The sequence below is a fragment of the Anser brachyrhynchus genome (assembly GCF_964034855.1).
Source record: "Anser brachyrhynchus genome assembly, chromosome: 7".
NCBI classification, from domain to species: domain Eukaryota; kingdom Metazoa; phylum Chordata; class Aves; order Anseriformes; family Anatidae; genus Anser; species Anser brachyrhynchus.
Window position 1 is genome coordinate 20931528 of NC_137701.1, and position 24765 is coordinate 20956292.

Consider the following 24765-nt stretch of genomic DNA (forward strand, 5'->3'; position numbering starts at 1 on the left):
GTTTTTGTATCCAGGCACATCTAGCTAAGCATAAGAACTTTAACCAATTATTTCTCCAAGACTTATAAACTTAGATCATTTCACTATTACCTGAGCATTCCTTTCTCATATTTAAAAAAAAAAAAAGACAAAGAATTATTCAGTAACATTTAGATACATCATTGGTAAATATAGGCTTTTCTCACACCAGCGTAAAAGGAAATAACACCCTTAAAGTTATAGCATGAAGTGGCTACTATGTAGTTTCAAACATCAATATCAGGCCTTAGAATTTCTGTAGTGAAAAGCAATACTAAACTTTAATGTACTCATGTCTTTAATAAAATATGTTTACTGTATCTTTTCTTCTGCCTACCCTAGAACAGCATGTTAGCTATGTTTGGTTTTCATTAGTTGACTTTGCTGAATTTGATTACACTCAATCCAACTCTTCATCCCCATATAATTTGGGATTTTATACAATAAAATTCTTACTATTTAAAAAAAAAAACACTTTAAATACAGTAAGAGTTGGCTACAAGCCTTACCTGCAGTAAAATGGCTTAAATCAAATTATTTTTTTCGTGATTTTAAAGCAAGAGAGTTGCACTATCTGTGCAGCTAGATATGTACCTTTTTATAGGCATGCCAGTCAACTTATATTCAGACTTTTAAAAACACTTAGCTTATTATCCGCTTCTTTCAGCATTGTAACATGGTTCACTTAGTCTTCGCCATGTGGACACCAACTGATTTGAGGTAATACATATGGCAGACATCCCGCATAGACATCTGCATTAAAAATGGCAGAAGATATTAGCACAAAATGTAAACCATCTTGAGTTTATATATCCGATCTATTCTTGAGATACTCTATTAAAAAGGGAATTTGCCTTTCAAGAGTATATCTGAATAATTTTAAAGTTTTAATGCCAGTCCAGAAAAATCAGCATATTGATAAAGTAGGAGGAACAATCCCCAGTCTATGAGGTTTCCCTGTCAGTTTTAAAAGCATGGATATGAATTCATTTAAGGCTTGAGCAAATGGTTCTCTCTCAGAAAATTCTCCAAATTAAAAAACAAGCAATAGGAGCTGAGTGATGCAGACACTAAAACTAGCAATTCAGGAATCACAGCCTCAGAGGTCTTGATCATTTTCATCCCTTTCAATTTAGGTGAGAAAAGAGGTGCTCCACTTTTCTCTGGAAAGCAGATGGCTTACTTATCTGTTGTCTGCTTCTACAAACCAAGTTTTTGTTCTTTCTACAGCTTAGTTGTGGCCAGAGAAACAGCTGAATATCTGTGGTAAATTTACTCAAGAAGCTCAGTCCTGTGATTTCTTTATGCAGACCAAACTAACCAGGAATGTGAATGCAAACTTCCTCAGTTGAGTATGAATATTTTATATCACAGTGACACCTCTCAGCCACAGAGTATGCCATCTCAGTCTATAAATTTATAAACATTAACAAAAAAATTAATACTAAAGTGATACATGTCACAATCTTATGAGTTACATAGATTTTCTGATCAATTTTACAACTAGCATTTATTCAACAGTGCTATAGAGTTTCTCTCTAAATCTGGACAGGACAAAAACCTCAGGTAAAGCTTTTCAGTTGAAACACTCCTAACAGCTATTTCATTAATGTCAAAGCTATAAAACCAATTTTCAGCAAGCTGTGTTTTTATTTTAAGGTGGCGTTTCTGTCACTCAAAACTTTGTTGTCATTTTCCAGAATAAAGAGTTTCAAATAATCATACTGGAAGATTTATTTTCACCCATTCAAGTGGAATGTAGCAAACGTAATACTCCTAAAATACTATGTTTTGCTCAACTGACAGTCTAAACCACAGTTTCCATGTGACTTGCTGCTCCAGGGAGAAAATATTTTACCAATTACTTCTGCATATATCAAGTATGCATGTGTCATTAAGTTAGAGAACAAGGTTATTTTTGCAGGTATAAGTTTGAAAGTAACACAAGGACTACAAAAATTCCAAGGCCTGATATTAATGTTAAAGACTATTGAAATTCAGAAGAAAAATATTATTAAACAGTATAATTTAACATGCCTGTTGGAGAATCACAGAATCATCTTCAGAAATACTACAGAATTTCCCAACAAATTTTCCTCAGAATAACAACTTTCTTCTTCTTTGTTACTGCTATTTGAATAGCTAATACTCTTGGTGTTGCTGTTTCTGCTTTCATCACTTTTTTCTTCATCATCTTCACTATCCCCATTTACAGGTTTCTGTTATCCTTCTGCTATAAAAATACACAAAATTATTTTTTGTTGTACTACATTTTGTATTAAAGAAGTTAAAAGGAAGCAAGTAAGACAATTAGTTTCACCTATTTTCAATTAAATCATTAAATACTGATTAATCCTTTCTAGCAAATGAAGAAAGCTCTGCAATGATTGTGTGGCAGACTGCAGAGTTAAAACTATGAAGTCATCTTGTATCCTGAAATGTGCTGTGACCACTTTGCACTTGGAATAGGCTCAACATAGCTCTAAAATCTACACAGCTGGTCACCAGAATATCACTCATTGGGGGGTGGGGGGGAATGCTCAGATGAATTAAGCCACTGTTTAAGTTTCTTTGTTGTTCCTGTTTCCTGTAGCTACATAACAGCAAGAGAATGGGAGAAGATTCCTCCTCCTTTCCCCTTTGCCAGGTGTCTTTATATGCTAACATATACAGGACTAGGAAGTCCTGATCATGAATAAGTAGTGTAAGCTAAAGTTAGTATGGAAGGAAAGAAAATGCACATCTAAACCAGGCTTTGGAGTATCCAGAGATGCCTTAAAGTAATCTTACAATTCTATCCTTTTCATTGTAGTATATTACGGAACTCTGAGGGACTTGTTCTTAAGGTTAACATCTTTCAGCCATTTAATTTTGCTGAAAACCCATTTAATGACAAACGCGGCTAACACTTTGGCACAATTCAATCACCTTGATCACAGGTAACATCTCAGATCATCATCAGATGTTCTTTTGTGAATCTACTGAGTTCCTTTACTTATTGTTATATATTTGCTGCTGGAAGTTTCCTGCCCAACTCCTAGGAGTTTTTCTTGACTGCTCCTCTTCTACTTCAGTGCAGGGTGAGCCGAATTAGTTCAAGGTCTTAATCAATGCTTTGGACTAAAGTAGTTTACGCTATATTGACAGAGATAAGGGGAGCTCACCTGGCCCATTCTACCTGTTCTGAGTTTAGGAGACGGTTTGTAAATTCATAAGAAGGATCCTGACTCCTTCTTCCTCCTTTAATGTACTGTAAAATGAATACTTGAAATTAACAACTAGAAAACATTTACTCTGGCATTTTATAGCCCAAAGTAGCCTATTTAAATGTAGAAAATCCAGATCTAATACAAATGTTTTCTCAATTACTGACTTCTAAAACACAAAGTCAGGTTCCTATTATTACAATAATTCACCATATTTACCTGTGAAAGGCAAAAATGTCTCTACAATGAAATACTGTAGCTGTGATTTGCAAACTTACTCATCAACAACTTTTCTTCAAGAAGTGGAAAAAACTGCTTGGCCTCAGCATTTCCTGGTTCACGGATCAGAACTCCAATTTGACAGCATAATATATTACTAACATACATATGATGACAAAAATAAACAGAAAAACAGAAATAAGGCTGTCATTTATGGTTCATGAAAGTGCAATTATACCAATGAAGAATTTTACATACACACGTATCGAAACTGTCCATTCATAACCTGAGGAATGTCAAGCCTATTATTATAAGCTCTGCTCCCAGGTAGCACCATAATTTTGATAAAGTGACTATGATGCAAAAAATTATTCTCAGTTAATATCATTAATAATTTCAGATGAAACTAAGTATAGAATTAGGATGGGAAAAAGATAAATGACATTTAAGAGTAATAATATCATAAGAATAATAAACACATAAATCAGATAACAGGTTAAAAATCTGAAAGAAACCCCCAAACAGTAAGACATGAAAAAGCATTAATATTATTTTCCATACCATGTGCATGCATAAACCATAAAGTGAGCAAAACCTATGTAATTACAAAATTTTACATGAAAGAATAATCTCTGTATTTTCCTTAAGAGACAACCTCCCTCCCCCACCTAATCTCTCTTGTTTTTCAGAAGTACCATCTTTCCTCTTACAGTGCTAATAGATACCTAATTGAATTCAGACTATATTAGGATCTTAACTTATACTTAGCTTTGAAGTCTTCTGTATTGATAACATACTTGAATGAGTACTATGTCTGGTATTTGTGTACTTTTCCTCAATTACGCAAGTTGGTCCAAAAAAAGACATTACCTCTGCCATTGCGCCATGATTATGTTTTTAGTTCATTACCAATATAACAGTGCTGCCACAGGAGTCATTCTCACATTTGCTTTTTCCTTGCTGGCATAACAAATATGTAATAGTATAACGGAAAAAGGCATACATCCAGCAAAAATGTCCAAGAAAGACCCTATCCACAATGGCCTTAATTTGCTGATTAGATATTTTTTTTTCCCTTGGGAGTGGAAGTTGAGATTTAAATCCCTGCAGGCAAAAGAAACTAAATTGGAGTCTGTTGAGATAAAAAATAAAACTTTCACTGACTTCCTCTGTAGAATTTCTTTACACTGGCCAAGTCTTCTTGTCTGGCATATACAGTTATTGATGCTAGCAGAATTTCAGACTCACCAGCTTCAGAAAACACAAACTTTATTTTGACAGAAGTTATTCTGTAGTGTGTCAGCCATTGGATGTTTGTTCCATGTTAGTCTAGCTAGAGGGCATCCACCACGTACTTATGGAGCTCTGTAATGCACTGGTAAAAGCCAAATGTTTTCTTTTTGTTGCTATATAAAAGACTATTCTCTACAGAGCTATATTCAGGAGATAACGGAACTGAAAAACATGTTTCTTATAGTCTGAAGTATGTTTACAGGCAAATGCATTACAGAGATAAGCACTCATCCCAAGGGTGAATACTCCTCCATAATGCCAGATATAAACAGGTGCCAAGATGATATAGTCAGACCTGAGGAAAAACATTATTTTGCACAACTAAGCTGCACAACTATTGCTCATAACACGTACTACAAAATAACCCATCAAAAGCATCTCATTTGATTAGTCATACCCTAATATATGTATATATATAAACAGTAAAAATGACATAATTTTTCACTTAAGTTATCTGTAATAGCCACAGAAAAATAATACATCAATACGTAATAACCCTACAATAAATATTAATTTTCTACAGAAAAATGAGTTGGTTGAGAAATGAACACACATGTAACACATGTATTCTGAAGGACAAAACAGTAGTTCTAGTCATAATGTGATGCATGAGTAACCTCTCAAAGCTGAAAATCCCTCAGTTATAAAGTACCAGAAAGGAGCAGTCATTTAGCTTGCTACCTTCCTGCTTTCCACACAGCAAAAGAATTTTTATCTTACATTTTAACAAGCCTTCTCCTATTATCCATGCTTTACATGGAATATGATGAATAATGAATTTTTTCTTTGCAATTAATTCCAAGGCAACCCAGATCAAAGTTGGGTTCACTGACAAAAAATAGCTCTAAATTTTAGAACGTGTTTATTTCTGAAGCCATGTCCGGCTAACAGACCCATGCAGCTCAGACCTTGTTTTCTCTGGCTGCCCAAGATGCTGCCTTCCTCCCCTCTGTCTGCACTCACCCTAGGCAATGGCAGAACACGCTGACTGCAGCTGCTTCATCTGTGCCACCAGTCTCTTTGGCAAACCTACTATGTAACAGAAATTCAAGCAGGGATAGAAAATGTATAATTACCTGCACATCCTGCTAAACCTGCAATTAAAGACTATGGTGAAGGTAGCCACAGAAGCCGCTGTGGCAAGATTTCTTGCTCAGCACTGCCATCAATCACCTCCTGTTGACTGACCTCCCAATGACCAGCCATTGAAATATACTGGATACTACCTCAGTTGTTTAGAGGATTTAACACCTATTAAAAAATCAGGGCAAAATCAGACCTATTTTTAATGGATATTTTAGAGATTTGCTTTGCACGGGAGACACCATTGTCCAAATCCAAATCCTGAAGTGCCTTATATTAAAAAGTAATGATTTTCCACATAGGGAAAACAAAATACATTCTCCTCCAAAGTTACAACATTCAATGAAAGTACAGTATTTTTCAGTTTCTACTGAATGAAGTTAGAGAGCATCCAGACTATCATAGCAAAGAAAAGGTTACGATCTGAACTCGAATCCTAAGAAAAAAGTTCTTTTGCATACTTATTTCTCACTTCACATATGTATATAAAATTTATGACAAAGAAAGCTACACTAAAGTTCTCCCCCACACAGCAAGTACCTCTCTGGGGCTGACAGCATCATTCTGTTCTTCAACACACATTAAATGGTGGCAACTGTGGAGATCATTTATTGACACTGCATCCCTCGGCAGTTCCACTAACTTCCTTCAGCTTTGTCATTTACAGCTCACGCGTATTTGCCTTTCCTTTTTTGTGGTTCTTTGAGATCGTCATTGAAAACATTTAAGCAATTGAAAGTGCTCCTGTGTTTGTATACAGCAACTATGTTAAAGCATAAGTAATACTTCTGCTTTTTCAACCATTACATTCCCTCAATAATTTGTCATTTGAGGTCTTAAAAATAGATCAGTATTATCAGTAGCTTCCACAAACACCTAATCACCATCAACATGATTAAATCACACAGTAATTACGTGGTCAGTTATAAGGGTGCTGAAAGCAGTTTTCCAAGAAATAAACCCAGACATAGAAGATTCAAATGGGAACATTCAAGCTACAGCTACAAAGTTTGGAGAGTATTCATCCAGTATCCCACAAGGTTTCCCTTTATTTTTCAAATCCAAACCAGTAACTCTGCAAGAACAATTATAATAATAGAGGGAGATGACAGAAATTCATTTAAGTACAGTTTAATAACTACCTCAGAGTTTCTGCATAATGGTGCCCACCCCAGAATCATTTACTGCTTCCAAACGGCACACACCATTTGAATCACCATTTATGTCCACAAAAGGCATTGCCTGAACAGCTAATAATCTCTTTCAGTGCTACATTGAGAGCTGAGCAGAGCTGGAAGCTGATGCTACTTTTGCCTCCTTATGGGAGAAAAAAGTAAGACTGGAGTAAATTTTTTTCCTGGTCACGATCCTGTTGTTGCTTTGTTAAATGTTTAATGTATTTCTTTAACGTGGTACCTGAGCAAACTTCAGTTTGGAAACCCTTGAGCAGTACAAGGTATCAGGGCACATGGATAGAAAGTAAGGAAATGTTACATGTCACAGCTTTAGTAAAGTGCACACATTAAATTATGGGCAAACCATAATTTTTCAGTCTAGTCTGCTTCTCTGGAGTGAATATTTTTTTCAAGATAACCTTCCTGAGAAGTCATACAAATGTAATAAGCAACATTAGGTCTGTAGTCTTAAGGGATATACACATTCCTTGACTGAGTAAACCATTTTAAACTTCACAAAAAGCACAGAGGTAATGAAAAACAAAATCCCATTCTGATGCACTGAAATAATAGGATATCGTGACTTAAAGATTAGAAGTATTAAAAAAGCGTACCAACTGGTTTATTTGGCAAGCCTATAGTTTTCCCTTAACCTTGTAAGAACTTTATTTTTGGTGGTTAAGTTTTTCAAAGCTGTGAAGCCAACATTAGGTTGAACTTTGCATACATCAATGCCCATAATGAAGTTTCTATTGATGTCAGGGCACAGAATCAGCCCTGGAGAGACATTTTCACAGTATTTTTTTAAATTACTGTTTCTAATTATAATGTCCTTATGTATTCTACACAAAATATGTTACACTTATCTATCCATGTTTTTCTATAGGAGTGATAATAAAAACAGTAAAAACAATTATAAGACTAGTCCCAGAACATGAAGATGTTGAAGTTCCTATAATGCAGCTTACACAATTTATTTTTATAGTATTTATTTTTTATTTGATTTAAATAACAATGGTGCCAAGTGAACCACGGATTAAAGAGTTCATCCATGTATTTCTAGTCTTTCAAAATTAATTGGATGACAAATGATTGCATTATCGAGCTCTAATTGCTTAAAAAAGCATGTAATAGATCAGCTGCAAAACCAAAGACTTCTTTCTATGGTGCTGCTTGAATTGATTCAACAGCCACTTTTGAAAAGCAAATACAAAACAGCTGTTTCACATTTGGTTAACCTGATGCAAATTTTGTTCCTTATCTCTGAGATTTCTTTAACTTGAAGATAGATGGTGATCTGTTTAGAAGTTCCACTTCAAATATGCACTACCAAACTGCTCAACCCCATGCTTACTTTGATTTTCCTAATTAAGTAACAAGTATTTGAAACGAGTGTTGTTTTAAAAGTTAAAAATTATTTAACAATTTACCTTTTGGTACCCAGATATATTTTTTTTAATTGTGTATATCTGTTTGCTCGCAAAACAGAAACAATAACTTTTAAAAGTATTAATTTTCTATTTACCATATGTCATTACTAAATTCCTTATGCTGTGAAATTTTTTTTGCAATTTCAATACAAATCCACAGAAAGATACAAGCTGAAACTTTGGCACCATTTCATCATCTATATGGATATTCAGAGCAATACAATTTAAAATATCATCAGTAGAATATCTAAATGAGAAAAGAAACACACCATTGGCATAAAAGAGGCATATATTTAAGTGCTGGAGTAAGCTGATGTTTACAGTCTTGGTCTCTGTCCTTTTTAAACAATTGTGCCTAGTAGAAAATTAAAAGCAAACAAACAAGAAACTTCATAAATATTTTTAACACCAGACTACCAGAATTTTTCCAAATAGACATGCAACATCAAAACAAATTGATTACTTTTTTTTTTTTTAAACACTATTGGGACAACATGATTTTACCCAGAAACAGTTACTGAAGCAATTTCCTGATATCAACTCCTAACTCAAAAAAAGAAAACAAACAAACAAAGAAAACCAGCCAGGACTTTACCAGTATTTTCTACAAGCTCATGAGGTGGGCTTCTTCCCTGGGGCCTCCATCTCTAGCAGAAGAAATCCATCCAGCAATGCACTGACGCACATGCTCTCACTCTACCCCATTATGTAAACAACCACAGTACGTACTTACGTCCTATTGAGATCACTGAAACTTAAATGTGTGCTTAAATCAATTTCTCTGTGGATTCCTTAGTAAGCAAACCACATGAATGCTGCTATTATGCTCTTTAACATTTATGAGGCGCGAGAATTTGTAATTATTGTTTCCAATGGCCTTGATTTTTCCACTGTTAGCAAACCACCAGCACAGACTGGTTATGTAGTACTAGTGGATCATCACAACAGAGCAATACAGAACAAATGTAAAATGATTCAAAAAATGTGTCTAATGAACACTCTTCGTTAGAGAAACAAAAAATTAAGCTTCTATGTTATGACTGCCACATATCTTACTCTAGAACCATTTAAAGGTCTTACTTGCTATGTCTTCTTAAAATCACAATTGAGTCTACAATAATTATGTCACACCCTGCATCCACACCTCAGACGAGCAGTTTAAAACTCACCTGGGAGAGAAGGGACAATATACAGCCCTTCCTCGTCCACTGAACTATGGCTGGCATTCAAGGAGAGACAGTAGGAGCAAGAGTGCTCCAGAGAGCTGTAGGCTGCACTGTCCCTCTTCCCATCTGGCAGATCACAACCAGGTAACTAAGCAGGGCTGTGCGACTGTACAATGGGGTTGCTCTTCAGTGCGTTGAGGAGGAACAGCAGTCTCTGGAGTTGTACAATAAAGAGACACACAGAAAGTTATTGTGAATTCAAAATGAAAAAGATTAATTGCACTTTCACAAGTACCTAACCTAAAAAAATCCTCCATCAGAAAAAAAAAACAAAAAACAAAAAACCAAAAACACAACACTATTTTTTCCTCAACTGTAACTACAGCGTCAGTTATGCAACTACATAAAATCAAAATACAAAATTTGAATGTAAAAGTTTCAACAAAATTAAAGGAAAAACCCTTAAAATTTGATACATCACAAAAATGATGCCAAGCGCAGCAAGTATCCTACTTAACCTACTTTGCCCTTCAGAATGTGCATTTTTTATTATAATTCTAATTTGGTCCACTGGGTGGATTGCTCCTCTTTTATCCACTAGGTTTGGTCAAATCAGGGCAATACAAGAACCACTGATGCATGAAATGATAGGCCAATGTAACCTTGTCATAGAGTAACATCCCTGCAAATCACAGTAAACAAATAAAACAATTCATTTTATATGCAAAGGGTTTTGGCATAAATTTCCAAAACCTAAAGTAGGAACATTTTTACTTCAAATATAATATATTGCTGCATACTACTGTATGAAAAACTGATTTAAATAACTTCTTAACAAACAACAAGGGGAGAAATTTACAAGCAAGTGGTAGTTGTAGCGGCCACTAAAAAATCCCCTTCATCCACCACTGGCTGCAGTAGCCATTAAAAACCCCCCTTCATCCACCACCGGCCATTCCCAGATAAGTATACCTGATTTCTTCTTATGGTCTTTGTACAATGAAGGCTTTGTACAAACTTTTGGCATCAAGATGTGTCTTTGTTTTCTTGTCTGTTACAGATGTCTCTAGAGTAAGTTAACCTAAACATCAGGCACAGTACTTTTAGCACAACTTTTACATGTGACAGATTTGGTGTTGCAATTTGTATTTTTCTTTTTAATTAGTTTATCAGGGCAAAATTAGTATTAGATTGTTAAAGTTTCCACCTATTTAAAAACAGATTTGTCTTTTAGACGATTGATGATCATATAAGAACTTTGTAAGACAAGTATAAAGGTAGTCAAAAACTGAACTACCACCCCAGTAGTCCCATACTAAGACATCATCCTTTAAACTGAATTGGAAATATTAATGTGTGGTTTTATTCTTAAATAAAAAAGAATTTTGTTTTTCTCTGCTGTGCATTGCTATTAATACAAGATCTGTTTTCAAAACTTTCAAAATAAACTACATATATGTTTGTGTGAACACATACATAGACAAAAGGTGGAAAATACAACTTACAAGGTTTGCATTGTGTGCTCACGCTGCTTTTATACAGTGGGAATAAAAGGTAATTTAAAAAAAAAAAAAAAGGTATTTCATTCCTACTCTCCTTCCTTTCAGAAAATCAACACTGTTCTTTGTTCGGTTAATTCAGTAACACTAATCTTTGGAGTAAATGATTTTATTCCAAATTTCTTAGAAACTTGGAGCTCATAATCACTGAAAATAGACAGTGTTATTACAACATACTGAAATATTGCTTGATGCTATCACTTTCACTAACAAGACATTCAATCCAAGAGCCATGCTGACTGTATCTCTCAGCTTTCCATGTGGAAATTTAAAGAACCCAAAACACTGTTTACAAGCACAAAGGTACACACAAGCACAAAGCACATACTTTGATTATTATTCTTTTTGTTAATATGACGTGGGGTAAGCTGAATATGTGTGGAGAATCCAACAGTTCTGATGTTTCCCTGTTGTAAAGCAATGGACGAATAACAAGCATGAAGCTAGCCCGGCATCTTAGAAAGTCTAAAAAATAAAGAAATAAAGGCAAATTAAAAAGTGTTATGTAACTAGAGGTCCTTTAGATCATTTTAAGGACACAAGTCTCACAAATTCAGCAGAACAGAGAAATCGGGATTTTGTGGGCCTGTAGACATCTAAGGCCCAAGATTTTCCATGACTGAGGACTCTTGACTTGTGCACACTCTCCCTCTAACTAAATCAAGCACAAAAAACAACCACAAAGAAACACAATTTAGATATTCTAACCTACACACTGCAGTACCACTAAGACACATCTGCCCAGGGACCTAACTGGACCCTCTTGATCTTAAAAGGTTTGCTGTATGCGACAGCTGTATAGAGGACAAATTATGTCTACTGCTGAGTATGTAACGCATACTGAAATGCTAAGGTTTTTTTTGTTTTTGTTTTTGTTTTTTTCCTAAAACAATTTAAGGTAACCATAGGGATACTTTTCTTAATTAAAAAGTATTTCGTTTTATAAACAAACATAGAGAAACTATTTTAAACTTAAAGAACTAGTGAATGGAAAAAAATTGTGTTTATTTTAAGTTAGATAATGTTTAAAATATGCATGTAATACACAGCTGCATAGTTTAACAAGAAAATATAGATCAAAATAATGGTAAAGTCTGAAATATATTGTTTATATTTATACATTTAACAGAGAAAAGAAGCGTTGGAAACAGGTGTTGAAAACATTCCATTTTTCATTTGGGAGATAAGCGGGCACACACACTGCTCTCATGATAGATACCTCAAGTAGGGTACTCCTGTCAGTGCAATTTTTCAGAAAGTGGACATGTCAACTACACAATTTACACAGTAAAACCCGGAGACAGGTCTATGCTACAATGCCATTGTTAACTTTCATCAGGGTCTGTCTGGCCACACAAAAGACAATATATTAATATTCTTAATATTTCTTAAAAACACAAACCAAAAATTCAAAACAAAAATATTAGACACTAAAATATGTCACTTACGCTCTCATATGTTAATAGCAAACACACTTGCCCCTGTTTTAAGAAAGAACTTGGAAATTAGAAACTCTTTACTTATCTGTTCTTTTTATCTGTTATCACAGATAGCTCCTATGAAAATACCATCTGGACTGATCACTTTTGGCATTCCAAAAAACTGAAGAAGAAAAAAAAAATAAACAAGCTTGGTCACCATATCCATTATGAAATCTACTAGAGATACACGAAGGCTCCTATGAACAGAATCAGTCGGTTTTCCTTTAACCTTAGCCTGAAAGGTCCTATGACGCAGTACCCATATGCCAAAAAACACTAATAACATTCGACAAAAAGATCTGGAACTCATCTGGATCAAAAATAAAGCTATTATTTTGTAGTCAGTGCTAAGGATACATAAATTTTCTTAGAGCATACAGATCAGAAACTCAGTAACAAAAAGCAGTATTCCTCAACACGCAGTAGCTGTGCATCCTTGAAAGCAAGAGCTATGTCTCTCTGCTCTCCTTGCCAGCACTGGCATTTGTAAATGTTTTCCCCTTACCACTATCTCACTTTGAAGCAGCCAAAGCAAGCCATATTTCAGTTGCTGGGTTTTGGCCTAACCACGCAGAAGGCACACAGCTGTCAGGAAAGCACAATGTTTTATGTTTGAATTCCACTGAAGGGCCAGGCCCTGCTCCCTTAAAAGTCAGAGAAAGTTTTTCCTTTGACTTAATTAGGAGCAGAAAGAGGTCCCAAGTAGCAAGTTTCTTCAACAGTGTGCCTATTTCAGTGGAATAAAGTGACAGGCAAAAAACAGGCCAGGAGGAAAGAATACCATGCTAGCACCTGAGAAAGTGGCTGAAATTCAGGCTGTATCTCATTGACATCTCAGACGTGGTCCTACTTAATCTTCTGACAACAGATGGCAAATGCCACTGAAACAGCCATGTCAGCCCAGCACAGCACAGGTGCCGAGCTGGTTTCAGTCTGGGGGTCCCTACCGACGCCTGTGCATATGGGCTGCTCCACACACGACAAGGCCTCTCCCACAATGAGCACCTACAGCAGCGCAGGTACGTGTTCAGCCTGCTGCCACAGAGCTGAACCCTTCTCCTGCACCTGGTCCTGAGCTCGAGCAGCTGGCACCACTGCCCTGCGCCTGCTGCTGCTGCACTTGGCTTGCTCCCTGAGGCGTTGCAGGTGCCCTGGAGCCCCGAGCACCCTGCCTCTCTTTGGTGCCCTGCAGCAGGAGACTTTCCAGCTGGCTGATGCCATCTGGCTCTGGTCCACACATTGCAGGGGATGGTTCAGAAGTAGGAATGAGCAGCGCAGGCAGAAGAGGGGGGATTAAAAAGAGCGAGAGAGAGCAGTAACTACTTCAATTGACTTAAGTAGCACAGGCTCTGAATGCTGAACCATGTGTCTTACGACAAGGATCCACCAACTGCAGCGTACAGGAAGCTCACCAGATCTTACGCTGCCTTGGAAATACATATATACACACCTGGAATCATAAAGATGTGTTAGGAAACTTATTCTGAGAGAAACGAAGTATCAGAAGGGCTATCCCCTTTCAAACATTAACATCTTAGCTGTTCTCATCTGTTTGTTTCATGCAATAAAGGAACAAGATAAAAGTCAGGACTATCTGCTTGTCAAATCACATTTCATTCTTTTAAATTAAATCAGCTTTCATGTTATACAAGCCTACAAAAAGGTTTTGAAAGCTGTAAACCCATACATTTTAACTGTTTTAACTCCAAAGTCTTCCACTAATGGGGAAAAAAGCTTCAGGCTGCGCGTGCCAGCGGGGGGCGGCAGTGGCACCGCTCAGCCCAGGGACACCCCGTGGAGCGTGACCGTGTGTGGAACCTCAGTCTCGACGCCGATTATTACTATTATTAATTATTATTATTAAGAAGTTTAGAAGGTTAGAAGGCGGATCTGCAAAATGGGTTCCCGCCCGCGGCAAAGAGCCGAAGCTCCCCGGCCGCGGGCAGGCCGCTGACCCTGCCGGCTGCGCCTCAGCGTCACGGGCCGCAAGGAGGAGGCCGGGCCCTGTGGGCAGCGGCCCCGCCCGGCACCTGCCGCGCTCCCTGAAGGAGGGGAAAGGCATCGCTGAGCGCAATTAAATCCCCTCAGCGCCAGCGAAAACTGAAATCGATGTCAACACAACACGCTCCTTCTCCTCAGCGAGGGTATCAGCCAGGCACACAAACAGCTATCAACAAGCGCTGCGGGCCCGCAGAGCGTAAAGCCGTTCGTAACGGGATGAGACAAATCCGTGAAGGATCAGTGTGTCGCAACTATTGAACGCAACAAGCTACATCCCATTCCAGCTCAGGAAGTTCCCGGAGCACTGCTTCCCAGAAGCCGAGAGGCCGTGCCCAGGGGAATATCTGTTTTAAATATGCCTTGTTTTTAATCCACTTTCCTTAAGCAGCTGTTACTGCAAAGCATGCTCCTAGGTCTGGCTCATGATAGTTACGCATCTCTGTTACATTTGCCTTTTCCCCTGAGAAAACCATTCTGACCTTTTCCATTCCTGCTTGCCGAAGGAAGCTGCGCGTGACAGTACCTCTCCAATGATTATTTATCTGGGTCTCAGGGAGCGTGCAGCTTCCTTAAGGTCATGGCCCGCCCTACCACCACCCAAGAAAAGGCACAGTTCTGAAATTATTTTAAACAGATGCAGCTGGGATATCATTAAGCCTTTCCTGAGAGGATTACCTTGGAGTGGGTAAAATGTTCTGACCCCAGGGGCATGAATCAGAGTCCTGCTAAGAACTCTGAAAAAGCTGCATCCTGGTTAGGTAGAGTTAATAAAAATCTAGTCGCTGAGGCCTAAGAGTTGAAGGAGGCAAGATGCGACCCTAATCATGGTGTTTTTTTGCCACAGGCCACAAAAACTTTGGGGGCATCACCTGTGAAGCCAATGTGCCATCTATCTCCAGGCAGATCTTTAGGGCTTACCCTATCTTTTGTGAACCTACTCAGCTGAATGGTTGCTTATTGCAGTTTAGTTTACAGTGATTTCCCAATGACTTATTTTAAATAAAAATAAGCTTGATATAAGTAAACGTGTGAGAAAAAGTGTCGCTTTACATGTTAGAATTTTTAGAATTCAAAACTTAAAAATCCTTGGTATTAAACATCATTACTGTAGCTCTAGATGTGTCTCACACTAACAGGCTTTAGTGTTACAGATTAGTCGGTTAGGATTTTCTGATCAGCAATTAATAAAGTGTTCCACATTTCGAAAAAAAAAAAGCGTTCCTTTCTGTCAGCCCAGCTGCTAAAGACAAATATTTTCTTTTTCAAAATTATAATTTTGATACTGGATTGTAATTGATGCATAGGAAACTTTTATACATGGAAAATGAGAACAGAGAATCATGATGGCCACTTAGTTTGCCTCTGACTGATTTAAGACTTCATGGCTTAACCAAAGAGAAGGACATCTCCTGCAGGCAAAAAATCAGATGAGACTATTTTATGCTTTTGATTTACCTTTTTGAATAAATGATGATAGATAAAAGTGATATCACTCTATAAAAAAGTGCTGTGGAATCAGCAGCAAGTCAAGAGGTTTGGTTGCTTTGATTAAGGTTTTTCATGTGGCATTGAGATGGTAGGAACTCAGTCATTTCCGCAGCAAGATTTCATGAGAGAGACTGCTCTTACTGCTTTTGAGATCAAGAGCAATACATTCAGGACATATTAAGGATGGTACATTACATAGTCTATTAGTTTTAAAGGGGTGAGGCATGCCTATAATTGGAGGAAATCTTGGTTGGATCATTTATCTTATTCTATTTTATAAAATGTGCTTTGCCCTATGATGTGCTTTTCTTTTATACATTTTAAACAGGAACTTTTTTTTTTTAATATAAGAACAAATAATTAACACATAATTGGCATATACTCCATAGGTTAAAAACAGTACGGGCTCTGATGTGATTTAATAGCTCAGCCATGGGAGGAGGATGAGGACTGCAGCATCGCTATACTACTGCTCCCCAGAAGGAATTGTGCATTCAGAGGAACAATTTCTTTCCTAGAAGCAATGCATAACTGCAGCAATTCCCTTGAAGGTTAAAGCTCCTTTTGTCAGAGTACCCACTTGGTTCACAGATTTATTTTATTTTATTTTTTTTTTGAGAAAACAGACCCACGACCCAGAGCACCCCACCTGCTCCAGGGTGGCTTGTGTCCCTGTAGGGCACACAAGTACAGCAGCTCTTTCTGGACCTTGTGCAGAGAAGGGAAACTCCACATGCCCATACCCTGCTCTGTCTTGCAGATCTGTACAAAACCCACAGGGAATCTAAGCCTGCATCATCATTTTAATTGTTTTTACCAACATCTAAGTTTTGCATCTTTGATAGTGTGTGTATCTTAATTAGGAGTTGTTTCTCAAGTGTATTGAAGAGCAACTGAACAAACCAAATAATTGTATAATTCTAATAACATCATTCCGAGTATTCAAAATATCTAATTGCTGTAGCTTATTAAAACAAGCCTAAACTTACCCTCCTTCTTTCTCTTTCTTGAACATACCAAGTGGCAGAAGTTCTAAAATGTAGATCAGAATCCAAATCTGAGTATTACAGCTGATAACTAACACCTGTTCTGAAATAAGCCTAGGAGGAATTAATGTATTTAATAAAAAGAGAAATGAAGTTCTAATGTACTTCTAATGTATAACGAATGATTTTAATGTAACATACTATTCTGCTTTACTGGGTGTTTAATATTTAATATTCCTATAGCTGATTAAAAGTACGGTTCTAATGAGAGAAAGAGTTGACTGGCAAAACTAGAAGGAAATTCCTACATTTAAATATAAGTGATTTCCATACATTCTAATCTCTGTTTTTAGCTTAGGAAACTTTCTTCATCTTACATGCCATGGTATTTCAAAATAGTGTAACTGCACACAGTGATTTTTGGTGTGACAGGGGAGAGTGCAAAACTCATAAAGGCAGCGCAACTGCTGCATACTGGAACATCCTACAGAGATGCTTGGGGCTGGACCACGAGCTCTTGTGAGCTGTGTGGCAAAATCATGGGGAGTGAATCAGCTAAAGGCTTCTAGAAACTCTTGGTTCTTGTCTCTCCTCTGCATTCAGGGAGCAGAGAAGGGAACTAGGACTCTTTCTTAATGTTGATACTTGCGGCCATAAAATGATTCTATGATTATTATTTTCCTCGCCAGACTCAACACACGATAGAAAATGTAACCCATGCAAAAGAAAGGTTTCCTAGCTGCTTTGTCTTCTGTTGCCTAACTCTCCCGATTAATAGATTAATGAACTTCAGGTCTATGAACCTCTCCCTTCCCTCCCCCCCCCCCCATTTATAACTTTTACAAGCCCTTACCCTGATGAGAGAGGGGAAAAAAAAACAAAAACCAGTCCCCTATAGACTGTCAGGATGCAGAGATCATCTTTACTTCTGTCATTCTTTATATAACCAAAATGTCATGGGGATAGCAGAGTTACAGTTCAAGTGTTCACATGAATTAACTGAGTGGCTCTGGCCAGTTTTAAATAGTGTTTAAATAGTGTTACAGAAAACCTACTTCCCCTAATGAGATTGCTCACAGTTCTGTTCCCTTTCTAACTTAACTATTCAAGCACTGAATATACCCTTGATTCCAGTACTTTGGAAGTAGCTTGTCACTGTCGTCATACAATTTATTCAAGCATTTTATTAAGAAGCTCATACATAGCCTTAGGTCTCACGTGGGCATTTAAGAAGATTTGGTTAATATTTTGGAAAATATAAAAGTGTAATCTTTGCCCGCTTAAAACTATTTCTTTCATTCCTTTTAGAGCAAATGAACAGGAAGAAGTCACACTGAACAGGAAGAAGGAGCCACACTCCTAAAGGATCATGTAATGCTGAGAAGAATAAACCTCCTATATTTGGCTACTAAAGTGAACATGCAATGTTTTGTAACATGCTAAGTACACAGATGTCAAGTGTTTGGCTGGTCTTTGCAGGGATCAGCAAAAGCAAAGCACTACCACTATTCCTGGTCATTCTAGAAAGCAGATTATTTAGATGCAAGTGGGAGAAATGAAGCCATTTCCACACTCCTTTGGGATTTACATGCAGTAGCTGAGAACACCTGACATTCTCAGGCTGTGTTCTCTTTCCTGACTGATCTTGAATGAGGTAATAGTGCGCATTTTCCTTTCTCTTCTTCACATGTGCATCTTACCCTTACGGAGAGCTGTCTAAACTAAGGGGGAAATGTGGCAGTGTGACTGACATCTCCTTTCTGTGCAGATGAGAGATCTGCATGTGCAGATCACAGGCACACCATCTGATCCTGAATAAAGCATGTGGGATATGACCCCAAGTGAAGATATGGGCTTTGGTCTAATAAAATTTCTTTTAACCTGCTTTGTAATTAGAGCCTGTTTTGAAAGTGTGCTCTGTGATGGCTGGTTCATGTTAAAAAGGAAAATGAAAAATGTTTTTGAGTAGTATATAGGTTAATGCTGGAATTTTGTTTAAACAGCTCAGAACTGCTACAAGAACAGGGACTTACAGATAATAGGAATATATCTTTACAGACAGCCCTCCCTTTTAAAAACACACATACGTGCTGTTGTTTCTAATGAAGCTGGTGATATGGATATTTGTAAACAGAAACATTTAACTTATGACACAATAACTTATTTTTGAAAGGAAAAATAATATTCAAATGAGAATCTCATAAATAAAGTGTTCTTATGTGATCACATAATATTCACTTGGAACATCTCTGTCACTGTCATGGTAGAAGTCTGTGATTCACTGACATCAGGATTATTTCAAATGTAAAAAAGATTGCCTTTTATTATGGGTCGGGTTGACAGGAAGGGCAAATTATGACGTTGCCTAAAGTGAGTTACTTGCTCAATTTTGGCATCAATAGCCAGCAGAGACCAGTGAGTGCTGCCCTAGAAAAGAGGGATTAAGATGAGCTAGATGGAGGCTAGGGAGGTTCCCACCTTAAGGCAGATTTTATACCATATTAGACTAGAGAGAACAACTAAATCTAAACCATAAAAGTCTGTGTTCACTTGAGGAGGAGGTAGACCAAGGTTTGACCACATGATGCTACAGGCACAAGTGTGCCAATCATAAGGAAGACAGGAAGAAAAAAAAAAAAAAAAACCAATGCAACCTTTAACTGAGACATCTGTGCCCACAGAAGACTACTGTAGATGCAGCTATACAGACAAGACAGCACTTTCGCTGGTACAGCTTCTTTTTTAGTCTGGAGGAGGGGAGAAAAAGGTGCAGGAGAGGAAGGGTTGCTGTAGTGATGCACAAATTATAATGGCTTCTAGTATACAATATTCTTATATTGGTAAACTGCTCCTTGTTAAGACTAAAGGGGATTAGGTATCATGAACCAGATTATGATTTCTTTCGTAGTTCAATTATGTCAAAGGATATATATATATATATAAAGCCTTTGTACCACTAATGGAAAAACTTGAACCTCTGTACAAGGCCTCCGCACTCCTAAAAGGTGCGCTTAAACTGTTCAACAAGTACCGACTCAGATCATACCTCAGTAAAAACTCACTGAATGTTCGGAGTGCCTGGCCACTAGTTTCAGTACTTTTCAGCATGGGATTCACTGTGCAGCCAGCTGCAGAGGAGATGGACCCCTACCACGCACCTGCATGCCCTCGAGTGGATACCTGTAACCTTGCTCAGTGAGCATGCAGGGTTTATACACAACCTCGAGCTAGGCTCCCACTAGAAACACAGCTAAGCAGTAATGTAGTCACCAGACCTGGGCCAGGGACATGCTGGGATCTTGTGTGTACGTAAGTAAATGTCTCCCACAACAAAATTAAGAGATGAGAAAAAAAACAGGATCGATGACCCCCCAGATTAAAGGACAAATCTCACTGTCCATAATCTCCCACTGACTCGTCCCATCACAAGGTCAAAATACAAGCTTTCTTCATTTTTCATGACCCATACTGAAACCTTTATGACTTCAAATCAGTTGAGAATAAATATTAACAAGGAATAAAAACAATAAACTTTGTTAAAAGAGGTTTGAGTTACACACAATTCTGCTGATCATTTGCTACAATCAAGTCTATTCATTCCATCAGCCCAGGGCTTTGGACCCTTCTTCTCTGACCTGCACGTTAACACTTACCTGATGATTGTGAGCCTAGCTGGTTGTCAGAGACTTCCTGGTCCTTGGTGCCTTGCACACTGTTTGAATACAAAGTTACTGAAGATACCTGCTAGGCAATCCTTCTGGAGTAAAGCCTTGCTTTGAAGTTCAGTAGTCTCAAAGATAGATTAGGGAGCTTGTGTAGTAAGTATTTTAATAGGTTTGGCAGGAAATTCTAAGAGATCTTTGAGTTGACTCCATCATGTGCCAGAGTGGCAGACCACACATCTTTACCAAAGAATTCACAAGAATCTCATAAAAGGTATAAATAGTTGGAAAAAAACGAAAACAAAAAAAGAGATTCTATAATGAACCATAAGATCTGAAATTAGGCTAGGCATTATACTTTTGTTTATCGTCACTCAGTACAGGGATAAGCTGACAAGATCTGTGAAATCTAACAAGGCTAATTTAGAAGTGCCTAGATGTTGTGCAACTACTCGAATTGAGCAATGTATTTACCCTATTTATGAAGTCTTGAGTAGTCTGTCAAAATGCTTGAAATATCACTGAACAGTAGAATGGGTATTTTGTCTGATATAAAAAACGCAAGAGACCAGCATTTTATACTCCCTATTTCTTCAGTATTCAAGGCTAATATTAGATAGGTGAGAATTTGCAAGTTAAAATCATTAATTTGTAGTTACTTTAAAACTTAATGCAATCCCTTAAAATCTGCAAATAATTTAATGTTTTCAAAAAGTTATACCTGTAATTTAGTATGAAAAGAATAATCACTGTGACAGATTTAGGAATGTAGTCTGAAAAAAATGCTGCATCAGAATGATATTGAGTAAAGACAGAATTTTACAATAGGAAATAAAGAAAGCTGCAAAGATATGGTAACTGGATAAAGAAATATAGAAACTTATAGGAGAGGATTCATTCAGAACAATGTAAAAAATGGTCTAAGATAACTTAGAACACTGGCCTGTATTCTGATACTGATTTTATGACCAGTTTCCCATTAAAGTAGAATTCTCAATATTGTAACTAGAAGATCAAGGGTTATCTTTTCAGCAAAAGCCAGTAGTTTTGATACACATTTTAACATCAAAGGATTGAAAAGAAAATCCTTTACCTTTCTTTAAACAAAAGCATCAACACCATGTTCTGTCATTTTTACTTACCTTAAGAAAGATGCATCTTTCTTTTTACTTTATCTTCTGATGTACCTAGAAAGCAAATTTTTAGTAACTAAATTTTTATCCTGCATTTTTTGTAATAGTAGTTGAGGCACTATGAAATACAATGTTATACATTTGTGGGATTACCCCCTGTGAAAACCTGGTTAGTCAGGACTAAAAGTTGAATCTTGCAACCCTGTCTCAGGTGAAAGTCATATTCACATCAACATGAAAAGTCTGTTGTGATGAAACTCAAATTAGGGTCACATAATTTGGTCCTTAACTAAAAATAATGTGATGAACAATATGTTAAAAACTTATCTGAAGAACTTTTTTTTTTTTTAAATATTCTCAACTTAACAGTTTGCCTAAGTATGAAAGTCACTTTTCAACACAGAAAACATCCCAAATCTCAAGTTTTAAAACTATATTGTGACTTTTTTTTTGGTTGAGATTAATTAACTTGAATTAACTATGAGATGAATTAGTTTATTTGATGTGTCTATTATACCAATGACATTTAAGATTTAAAATTCAGAACTGAATTGACCTTGAACAGCATATGTACTCAAAATGTGTAATTAAAAAGAATATTAATCATTTAATTTTATAAAATGAACAGCTGTTCTAGTTGATTGGAAACAGCTAAAAGTGTAAAATGTATTTTGTGAATGCAAAATTAAAAGTTAATTTTATTATAGAGTGCAATTTGCCAACTAGAAATAAATTCTTGAGATGTAAGCAATATATTTTTGTAACGCTCTACCCATATATCAGAAAGGTCACATGTATATTTAAATGCCATATTACTATAAAAGTTTAACGATTTCAATTGAAAAGCTATCATATGATTTAGCTATTTAGAGATGAATATGAAACAGCTATGATTGATATGCCCTCTTTTTCTAATGAACTATTTAAAAGCTTTAGTAAAATAATGTTTTATTAAATATAAACTGTTACTTTTACTTACCTTGTGTCGTGGATGCCTAATTCTCTGTTTTTCCATGGCTTTTTTTTTTTAAACTGTTCTCACAGATTAAGATTTTAATTAGCATTTGACATCATGGATTTTCAATTAAATGCATCTCTCATGACAGATATTTAACTAATTTTGATTGTACATATTTTTAACCTGTGCACTTTCATGCTTTAAATGCAGATATTATACAGACATTATACAAGGTGCAAAGGCTACAACATCAACATGATATACATATATATATTTAGTCATTTACCACCCTCACTCCCAACATGGTGCTGGCACTATAGCCTGGGATATAGTTACTGGTTAAAGCCTAAAGTGTGGGCCTGCAAGTAACTGAGTGAGGGGTAAAGCCGTCAGCATTTCAGTACAAGTTCTGTCTTGAGAACTGAGTAAGAACCCAAAAGATTCTGGCTAGACCAGTCAACACAGATGCTGGGTATATTCAGTTTGTCATCTAACTGGAGCAAAATCTTTCCATAATGGCCCAGCTTACAAATCACGATAATTATTTGGCTATTTTCTGCCACTTACATCTGCTCTACCAGAGCTGTTCCCTAGCTCTTACTCAGGCTAAACTTCTGCCAAAACGCAGCCCATACATTGTTTCACCTTACGTTAATACTTGCTCTTGATCTTGGCACTTAGCAGGGAAAGGCCATTCTCCTGTGGCAACATCCAAATATATTATTCTATCCTGTAAGTGGATCTTTCATACTCTGGGATACTGTCATTTTCCCCTCTCCTGTGATCAACAAAAACACTTTCCATTACTGTTCATTTTAGGTAGGTCTGATCTGTACATAGAACTGAAAGGCTATTTAGTGAAACAAACTATTTCTAAAGCAGTTTTGAATTCTGTAATGTTACATTCTTAATGTAACTTAATCTAAAAGAAAGGAAGGAGGTTGCCCCTGATTGCCCGGAAACATCTTAAAAAGCAGAAACGTTATGTTATTCTAGATGACATATTTAAGCGTCTGTTGTAAATGGGATGCATTGTTGTCTCAATGACTTTTTAAAGTGAGAACTTCTGGATTGGGTCAGTTATTGCCTCCGTTGCTGGTGCTCCTTCTGTACCACTAATTCACTATCGTATCCTTCAACAAGCTTCTAGAGACTAAATCTCTGGCAAAAGAGTGCTAACCAGTGATGCCAAAGGTATTTTGCTCAATGCTTTCTATCATAGGACAGCTTACAGAAGGTTCTGTAGTAGCAAAGCAAGCAACTGATTGTTTTTTAATTAAGTTATTTGACCCTAAGAATTTGGTGTGAGAAATTAATTCAGAATGATAAACACTAAAATATTGTTGAATAGCTGTACCGTGGTAACTGTCCATTAACTTCTCATTATTTTAGATGTGAGAGCTCTACTGCTATTGTCTCATCTCATTATTTCCTGAGAGAATATATTCTTTCCAGTATTTAAAACACATACACACACATCGGTTTTACACATTCTACTGCGGCGAACATTTATCAAGTTGCTGTTTCTCTTGATTCTGAATTCCGCGGCCAAGGGGATCTCTGTAATTACGGCTGTGCCAAAGCTTGTTTGACAACGGCCACCAGAGGAACCCATCTGCGGCAGTCTGGCTCCAGCTTAGTCCGAGCGAAGTTTCGGGCAGCTCTTCTTGTTTGTCTGTCTCATTAGGCAACCAGAGAATAGAGCTGACTTAGTGAAAATATAAGGCGAAAAAGCATATTCTCGATGTTTAAAAGCCAGATTTAGCAAATGATTGATCAGGTTCCTCATCGGTTTGTTTTATACAATTTTCAGTCAGAAAAAGAAATAGGGAACTCGCTACAGAAAAATACCCATTATTTTCAAATAACTTCGCCAACGTTAATGTAAACCTAAACTGACACGATGC

At 36.9% G+C, this 24765-nt stretch overlaps 1 protein-coding gene across 1 annotated transcript in view; it reads right to left on the reverse strand.

Annotated features, from left to right (window-relative positions):
• Positions 1 to 24765, reverse strand: part of MYO3B (myosin IIIB) — a gene marked incomplete at its 5' end in the record, with an annotated part of 256357 nt that overhangs the window by 4765 nt on the left and 226827 nt on the right. Inside the window, 4 exons of the mRNA XM_080600926.1 lie at positions 2056 to 2251; positions 3183 to 3268; positions 3503 to 3600; positions 9594 to 9804. The remainder of the gene's footprint in view (positions 1 to 2055; positions 2252 to 3182; positions 3269 to 3502; positions 3601 to 9593; positions 9805 to 24765) is intronic.